The 9,786-nt window shown below is 39.6% G+C and overlaps 1 non-coding gene across 3 annotated transcripts; it reads left to right on the top strand.

Annotated features, from left to right (window-relative positions):
• The first annotated feature begins 6 nt into the window (after nucleotides 1-6).
• LOC111875100 lies at nucleotides 7-9,786 on the top strand. Of its 3 annotated transcripts, none has more exons than XR_004514166.1 (5): nucleotides 7-1,470; nucleotides 1,733-1,957; nucleotides 5,801-5,966; nucleotides 7,419-7,569; nucleotides 7,977-9,786. It is a non-coding gene; the product is annotated as an uncharacterized LOC111875100 (transcript). The 3 variants fall into 3 exon arrangements; XR_002844676.2 differs by adding an exon at nucleotides 4,734-4,803 and having other exon boundaries at nucleotides 7-1,957; XR_002844675.2 differs by having other exon boundaries at nucleotides 7-1,957.

The following is a 9,786-nucleotide window of genomic DNA, read 5'->3' as shown; positions in this document are numbered from 1 at the left end:
ATTGATTTGAAGTTTGAAATGTCTACTTATGTAAACAGAAACCAATTGCCTGTTATTTTCCTAGAGCACTCAGATGTGTCAGAACTAGTTGGAACTTGGAAGATTAAAAGAAATGTTGTCACTGTGCTTAGTTTCTTGACCTCGGCACTAGATGGAGGTGAGTGGTCAGCTTCACTCCCCTCCTGCTTTACCCACAATAGAGATTGCAGAACTGATTTATGACATCAACTTCCACTCTTGAGCGAGATTAAAAATGGGAATATTCAGAGGACCCAGTATGAGTGTACTCAGTGTCAGTGTGAAGGAAGAAATAACAGGCAGTACGTACGTTTGGTGTTGAGCTACCAGACATGCCAGATACACAAGTATAGCTTTGGTTGGCAGCATTACATTCATAACATCCGCCTGTATAGATGTACCAGCAGTAAATTTAGAAACCTATAAAAGCGCTGTCAGAATACAGCATCAGATGCTATTTGCTTGATTTAATTAATTGATAACCTGATGTATTTTGACATTGAAATATCATCAGGCTGTTTACTCAGAATACGCTTGAAAGCTGTTCAAGGTTCTGGTATGTTTCTGAGAACAGTGATAGTAAATTTTAGTGACAATGTATTCCATCTAGGTGATCTGCTAGATTAAATTTATGAGGTCAGAATTCTTGTACTCAAGATCATCTGAATTCAGTGCAGATATTTTTACATGACTTTCCCTTGCCTGTTGGCAGTGATAGAACACAGTATATGCAATGGATATCGGACAACTACCTTTGTCTGGGACCCAATGAAGGTGTTCGTCCCCTCTGTCAGTTAATCAAGACCATTTTGAAATTTTCTACACTTGAGAAGGACAGAGCATATGGCACAGATGGGAGAGATGAGAACTACATATAAATTTTTTGCCAGAAGACCCAAGGTGAAGTAAACCACTTGGATGACTGAGGCATGGATAGAAGAATAATATTACAGTGAATCTTAAAGAAATATAGTGGGAAGGCATGGACTGGACTGATTTGGCTGAGGACAGGTTCCAGTGACAGACTCCTGTGGAAACAGCAATGAACATTTGGGTTCCATAAAATGTGGGTAATCTCTTGAGTAGCTTAGTGACTCTTAGATTCTCAAGGACTCTGCTTAATGAAAACAGATATTGGCAGCATTCTGGAAGAAACCTGGAGCCCTTAAGTACTGAAATTATATGCCAACCATTGACCCAGCCCAAGAACAAGTGTTAGTTGGAACTTGGAAATTTTGGTTCATGGAATGCTGTATATAAAGTTTAAAGTGTGTTACTTTTTGTGTTCTTGTTTGCTTAAAGACATGTCCATAATATAATACACATATATTTGACCGTGTCTTACAGCAGAGAGTGCAGCATTGTGCATTTAGCATATGTGGTGTTGTTATGATACTCGTAACCTGAACAGTAAGTTCATGGATAGCCATCATGACCTACGTGCAGCACACAGTGAGTTTACTAAAGCTCTAGAAGCAAGAGTATATGATCCTGAAATGATGGATCAGTGTAGAAAACGCAACCTATCAAATGAAAATAGAAATAACATTATGCTTTTGAAATAGTAAAACTTATTGAAATGTAATGAGCTGGCACTCCAAGATTTTGTCCAAATTCTAACAGAATGGAAAATTGGTTATTGAGCTTGTAAAAATCAGAACCTTTAGAACATTATTGCTGATCAGTTCTTCTGATATTAAATTTCTTGCTGCAGTTAAATCCCAGTGTGAGGTTTTGCCGAGGGTGCGTGGATTTGAACTCTGAATTGAGGAAGACCTTCATTGGCAGAAAATATGTACTACTCAGACTGTGGACTTCAGATCATTAGAAATAAACAAAATCTTAAACTGCCACACACAGAATGGCTGTTCCTCTATATCTTCTTCAGAGCACTGATTACTTTCAGAAGAATAAGGTATAGCACCAATAGTTTTAGCCAGTAAGTTATGTGTCTTTTACTAAGTTTAAAGCTTTTAAATGATTGAGAGATTATTTAAAACTTTTATTTTGGACGTAATTCAGCGTTCAAGTTTATTAGAAACACTACATTTCAGAGGTGTGTTGTGCTTCCATCTTGACATGAGCAGGGTAGAAAAGAAAATACAGTTTGTTGGGTTCCCTGGTGGAGCTACTGTCAAACTATGGACACCAACGGTCTATAGAGATCAAGGACCTTATACAGCTATATGAATGGCGGAAAGGTGAATACGTTGGAAGGATTAAATTTGAGTTTAGCGATATGTGCATTCTCCTGTACCATCCCTAGGTGGATGTGGGGCCCTTAATATTTTATATAGGTACAAAGCGAAGTTCAGTGACAGCAACATGTAGATCTAATTTTCTGTAGCTAATATTTGCATAGGTCCCAGTTTCACTGCCACGCTTATCGTTTTGTTCTGTAGTAAATACCCGTATGATAAACTTGCGAGATCATATTTGTCTGTTAATTTTAACAGAAACAGAATCAGCCATAAGCAACGAAATTGTTTGTTTAAACTGTTGCATATTTATCTTCCTCAGCATTGTAACAATCCATCAGTTGAATAGTTCTATCGGTAGTCATAACACTTTGCCCTATCACAAAGTTTTCCAGGGTAAATGTCAGTGTTTTTATAATTTGTATCATATGTGGTCATTGTCTTTTCTTTGCTCGTGACCTTTACTTACAGCATGAGTCTCTGTCGCTGCTGGTCACGGTTGTGTCATGCACATAGTTTGTCACTGCACCCAACCCTTACCAAGATAGCTTTCTGATTTAATATAATATTAAAATAACAAAAGACTGCACAATCCATCAGTTGAATAGTTCTATCGGTAGTCATAACACTTTGCCCTATCACAAAATTTTCCAGGGTAAATGTCAGTGTTTTTATAATTTGTATCGTATGTGGTCATCTTCTTTTCTCTGCTCCTGACCTTTACTTACAGCATGTGTCTCTGTCGCTGCTGGTCACAGTTGTGACATGCACACATTTTATCACTGCACCCGACCCTTACCGAGATAGCTTTCTGATTTAATATAACATTAAAATAACAAAAGACTGCACTAATTCGCAGCACTGTCTGATATGATTCACTGTCAAGAGTCTACGTACACCTGCCATGCATTTAACAATACAGTCACATTGATATGGTTTATTTTCGTTTCTTAGTTTAACCATGTTTTGAAGTGGATAGGTTATAGTAACTGCAATTTCATTGAAGTACTGTTTGTTTGAGGGGACCATAAAGAACGTATGTTAGTGCAGATTCAAACCTGATGGTTCCCATTATGGAGTTGGAGTGTTAATCACTGAACTCAACAGTTTAGCAAATTTTTTTTTATATTCTAAATTAAAAGAAGTGTCTCGTTAGTTTGTGAGGACTGATCTCTAACCATGCGTGAATATTTTAAATGTTTTCTTCATTCTGCACATTCCTCTTACATTGTTTCTTTTCATCACAGTCTTCCGTGGTGAACCGTGCAATGGTTCTCCGTGAAGTTCCTTGGAGCTGTTCCTCCTCCTTTCCACTTAAAGTCTTAGCTGACGTCAGGTCAGCTGACCTTGTCCCCCCCCCCTCCTGGACGCAGTGCGAGGTTTCCTGCTTACTAAGAACGAATGTCTCTCTCTCTCTCTCCCTGTTGACTTCGGAAAGGTAACATCGCTGTGTCCAAATTTAGTTTTGTTATGTTGAATTGATCTTGTGAAATTCGGTTTCGGCCCGTAGCAGTGTCTGAAGGGGGAAGAGTGCCCTCACGACGTGATCAAGGCTGGATCAAGTCGTGAGGTAAAACTTTGTGTTGTAATTCAGGAAACGCAAGTAAGTGACTTACTGTTGTAGATGGTTTCCTTTCAATTATGAACGCCGTGTGGCGTAAGATAATTTGGTTTTGTTTTGGGTTGTGTTGAACAGCAGATCGCCCCTCAGGCGTGTTGTAACCTGTTTATGTTTCCTTGTGCCTTCAAGGCTTGCGTAAGTACATGTTTGTACTGGAGAAGTGGAATGACACCATGAGGCGAGCCTGACTTGAGTTCTGTGCGGCTAGGCACAGTGTAGCTCTGTATTAATTACTTATCACTTGTTCTGACCAGTCCCTGCCCATCAGGCAGAGTATACCTGTATGCTTATGTTATCAATATATATTTATTTATATGTTTGGAAACGCCAGTTGTATTTATGTATACTTATGCTGTGTGATCCCTACCAGTTCGGACTAGCCGATCCGTCCAGCTTGGCCCATAGTGCCGACAGCGGTTTTCCTCTCCCGAGATCCCCTACTCGACCTTCGGGAGGCATAGTACATCACGTACAAGCAGGTCGTTTCTTATGAGCCTGTCCCTTACCCATTTGAGCAGGGGTTCACGGGTTTGAGTGGGTAGAAGAACTGGGTTCTTTACCCACAGGGTCAAGGGACACGGCTCAGTGGATAAGTGTTTATTCTATCCTACATACACTCTTCTACATGATGTTCCAGCCTCACATGGCCATCATCATGTATAGTTACTCGTAACTGAAATTGTTGCGCTGTCACTTCAATTTAGTGGAGTGTGGAACGCATTATTACTTGCAATAATAATTCCCTAAAATCCATAAAATTATGGTACCCGCTGATTGCACAAACTGATGCTGTGATCCACAACTTTTTGACATACATCTCTGTAGGAACTTGTTAATGTGGTAATTAATGAGTAAATTTCTGATTGCAGCAGTCTGTGCAAATTTTTCTTTGTCAGGTTGTCCTGTGTAATTCACTATCAGTGGAGGTACAGCTCCATACATACTTCACCTTGGCACTAGATGAAGGTGAGTGGTCAGGTTCATGCACAGTCTGCTTTACCTCCTGGCATCCACCTGATGAACGATCTCCAGAGTCAGTCTGGATGCTGTGGAGGAGATAACACTTTCTTGCCCCTGCTTGACAGTGATTCCCAATTCCTCAGCCTTCCAGCCCATAACCTAATTGTAAAAACTCATTGGTGAATTCTGTACTTCATTGCATGAATAATGGAATTCACATCTAAAGGCAAAACACCTGAGTAAGCACAGTCTGCGATCACTTTCATACAGATCAGAAGGTTTGTTGACTACATAAGTGACTCCTGATAATACTGGAGAATCATGCAATGATCGCCACATAGAACATCCACTGTAATCATGGTGTTCCCTGTTCTGTGAACTCTATAGTATGTTAGTGGTTCATAGAAAATGTCTTTTGTTGGTTATTTAGTATGAAATAAAATGGGAATAAGCTCATGTAATATGAAATGGAAAGGATAATAGAAGAAATGGATATGACCTCTTTTAGTCCAACACTTGTCTGAAAAGACCAAATGAAAGTGTACAAATTTGTCAGGATGGTCTCTTTCAGGCTCAGATTCAAATCACAGGCTGTGGGCTGCACACCCAGGGTTCCATTTCTGGCAGGGTGAAAGAGACCATTCTGTACTCCACAGCATCCAGACCAGCTATGGGATCCAGCCAGCCTGCTATCCAAAGGGTGCAGGGGATTCTTTCACTGCTGTTAAAGTGGCTGGGACATGAAGCTGACCACTCACCTCCATCTACTGCTGAGATCAATAATGGTGGAGCCATACCTCCACTTCCCCACATCTTAAATGCATAGTGCTTAATTATAAAACACAACTTTACCTTTAGTACCTAACTTAAGTCAGTAAAAAAGTGAACATGAACTGGCTAAGGAAATAAAAGGGCAGTAACCAGAGGACTGCTCCAGAGAAATTTGGAAACAAGATACAAATCAGCAAATTTTGTTCAGTCTGTTAATTTTCTGTTTTTGCAGAATGTTGTGGCAAGATGAAAATGATTTATTGTGGCCATTACATCAAATTTAACTAATTGCACGCAGCAGACTGGTGGAGCACTGGGATTCTCACATGTGAGCTCTTAACAGGGAATCATCCTTTCAGTGTTGATGGGAAAAGAATATACGAGGAGCGTCTATGATGGTGAGTTACTAGTTTTTTGTAAGGGGATGTGACCCACATTTGCCTTTACCACAAAATGTCCTTTACACAGAGTTCTATAAACATGATTTATGGCTGCTCCAGACTATTTAATAGTGATGAAATAAATGCATATATCTGGTAGATGTAGAGACTCAACTATGGGAAAGAAACAGAATGCACAGAGATATTTCTTCATAGTCACAGACAAATACGAAATAAAGTCTGAGCTAGGAATTAGCTGATCGCCCATATCTTTTAGTTAGGAGAGAAGGAAACAGAGCCCAAAGCTGGACAGTAATGTGCACATTAACAGTTGTGATGTGACACGGAGTCTCTTCGTGTCTTTGTAATGCACAATTCTGACAGATGCATATGGTCAGATAAAGTCTCTGCATTTGACCATTATTGTAGCCAAAGATTTATTTTTATCTAGAGTCCAAACATAGTGTTGCAGAGGGGACCTCAGGTTTTTCTTTTTAATGTTGGCTTCATTTTATGTGCCATTTTTACCATTCTGTATTCCTGTAGCTCTTCTTCCTCCCTGGCTCGCTTCACAAGCTCATGCACCTACCTCATTATCCACATTTTCACTATATGATTACTGTGCTGCATTTGCCACATCAGTTTGTCTGCATCACAGCAATTCTAGGGCTATATATTTCATAAATATTAACATCCATTACTTTTATGAAACTCCTGTCTTACCATCAGGCTCTTTTCTATCTCTGGGGTGCTGTCTCACAGCTTCCACTTTATTTGTCCCTTCAGGGGACAGGCTGAGTATACCCTTCTCACTGCCTGTATGTGTAAGTGCAGGTGCCGAGCCCAGACAGTCATGTATGCCCAGGTGCCCAGATGGCCTAGACACACAACCTGTTGTATGACCAACAGTCAAGCTGTGCCATTCTGCCATGTTACCACTGACTGAGAGCTGCATTATAATCAAACACAAGTCCCCAGGAGCCATGTAGACCTGTGTAGAGGGAGCTAGGGGACTAAAGTCACAACTTGCCACTGATAAGGTTTTAATTAAACAAGTTTCTCTCATCATTTGGTACATCTCTTGTGTAACTTACAAGTTAAGGTTGTCCCCTTGGTTTTAAATAAAGAGTTCCTAACACAGAAAATATTGTTTCAATCCCAGCAGGAGAGACATGTGGCTTGAGTGGGAGAGTACGAATGGTAGATTGTTCACAATCCCCTCCTTTATAATGCTAATCATAATAAGGGATTACTGAGTTTGTGGACTTTGTCAGTGTTCCTGTATTCTAAAGAAGAGAGTTTCAGAAAATGGATCCATTTCCAGTCGCATGTAAAAGTGTGGGACTCGCCCATTCTGTTGGTTCCAGTGAAGAATTCTGGATTTGGATACCTTTGTAAACAATAATTATGAATGGATAATTTAATGCACTTTTGTGATGGTAAAATTAAAACCAAAATTATCTTTTACAGCTGTAACATTACGGCAAAACCCTGCATCCCAAATGGTATATTACCTGAGGTGTCAGATTTTATATTAAAATTGCTGGTGAGGGATCCAGAGAAACGTTTGGGTGGAGGAGAGAGAGGTGCAGAAAATGTAAAAAGGCACCCATTCTTCAGAGTAAGTTTTCCCCTTGACATGCTTGTGTTCTTTTAAAAGTGTGTTCGAACCTTGTCTTATACATGGTAATATGTGCTAAGAAAATCAAGAGAACTTTAATATTTTAATTATGCTCCTGTGGGTAGAAGCTGTATTCTTTCATCAGTGTTTGGAGGAATATGCTGTCTCCATCCATCCTGAAAATGGAGTTTTTGAGAACATTGGAAGTAATTTATATGCTTTCACCATATCACGACCCAGGAGATTATAATCTAACCTCTTACTGCCATAAAACCTCAAGTTTTATATGAAATATGACGTGTATCTCGTGGAACTAAATTCACTCTGTCATGTGACTAACGTGTTCCCCTATACAAAAATATAGCAGTATTGTCAATGTTGATACATACCTTTTTTCTCATTTACAGAATATTCTGTTTACTGATGATTCAGAGGAAGCTGGCATTAAGATTGTTGACTTCAGATTTGCGGGACTGAAACAAGATAATCAGAGGATGCCCACACCATGCTTTACTTTGCAGTATGCTGCACCTGAAGTGCTTGAAGAGGCATTCAGCAATGGCAGAGATGGCTATGATGAAAATTGTGACCTGTGGAGCCTGGGCGTGATCCTGGTGAGTGCATTTATAGTATTCCTGATAGAGTAAAAATGCATTAAACAGGTGAGATAAGAAAAACACTTAGAAGAGAAAGAGAAATTTAGAACATGACTTCAGAATGCCATATGTAACAATTTTGGGTTGCTCTCAATGTTATAACAAGAAGTGCATTTTAAGATGTCCAGTCACATCCATGCAGTGCCACAGGGGCATAGGGGCATACTTGTCACGGCCTTATTACATTGGGAACAGTATTTGCAGAAATTAAAAATCTGTGTATATGCATTCTTTTAACACTTTGAGTCCATTGATATTTAAATTAAACTCCCTCTACTGAAGGGTTTTATGTATCATTAAGCAATTCATAACTTCTCTAATTCTTTATATAAAAACCTGAAATTTGGGCACACAAAAATATAATCTTTCCTCAGGTGCCTTGCAAACAAATAGACTTGTTATGGTTGTAAATCCTGAGGCTGCTACAGCATAATAAGTGTCCACAAAAGAAGACAAAATATTTTAATATATTTTAAAAACTGCAGACTTTTCATCAGCTGGGCTAAATTCACTTAACACTCCCAACAATTTATCTTCAAGTTGCAATTTTCAAAGCACTTTCCTAAACAGAGCCCCACAATACAGAGGCATAATCTTCTTGTAGCTTTTCCTGTTTGGTGCTTGCCCATGTCCTCACACACTTTGCAGGTTCACTGAGGTTGACCCACTCATGTGTGTTGCTGAAAGTCTGTACAGAAAATTATATTTTCTGTTAAGTCTGCCTGCAGAAGCACTCCTTGCCCATTCCCAAATATCTTGCCATGCACCACTGAGGCCTTCAGCAACCATCTTGCAGAACAGCTTTAAAAGGATGTTTTTTCTGTTTCTATTGTGCAGTGTGTGGGCATTTACAATGCACAGATAAGAGATGAAACAGAACCTTCTTCTGCCTCGTTGCTGATTCTGTCTGGAGTGAGCAATATGAACATGCTAATATATGATCAGACTTGTTGACACCAATTCTGTATTTATGTAGTCCATAGGTCCATAACTGCTGCAGGTTTTGCTTATAGGTGCTGTCACCTGGGTGGCTAAGGGCAATACCAAAAATGTGAATGTTTCTGGTGTCTTTCCATTTTATAGCCAAGGGGAGTTGTCTTTCGGAAGCAGGTGCTTCCCATACCTTCAGTTTTTTTAATGCATGTTTAGGTATCATTTTACTATTGGGCATTACTGTGTCCATAGATATGTCCACGGATGACCAGAAAGCTTGGGGCTAGGAAACCATCCATATACACAGTATGCCCCTTGTTCATCACTTGTACACAGAGCCTCTTTCCAACACTGAATGTAGTACTGTGATCGGAATTAGTAAGATGTGTGCCACCAGAAATTTCAGTATTATGTTCATAGCCATTATTTGCTTCACATAGCTGAAAGATCTTGATTTCATACTTACCGTCTTCTCCTTTCTGTACACCTGGAAGAATATGTACCCTTGAAATGCATAAATTGCCTTATTGATGGTGAGTTCTCTCTCAGGTATGTATTTACTTACTCATGGAGCTGAGCCCTTCTTGAGGAGCTGCCAATTCTGCAGCTACTCAAGAATTTTCCAGCA

This window comes from Cryptotermes secundus, unplaced genomic scaffold, assembly GCF_002891405.2.
Source record: "Cryptotermes secundus unplaced genomic scaffold, Csec_1.0 scaffold3294, whole genome shotgun sequence".
NCBI lineage: Eukaryota > Metazoa > Arthropoda > Insecta > Blattodea > Kalotermitidae > Cryptotermes > Cryptotermes secundus.
The sequence above is the reverse complement of the archived record's forward strand: the minus strand, read 5'-3'. Positions and strand labels throughout refer to the sequence as shown.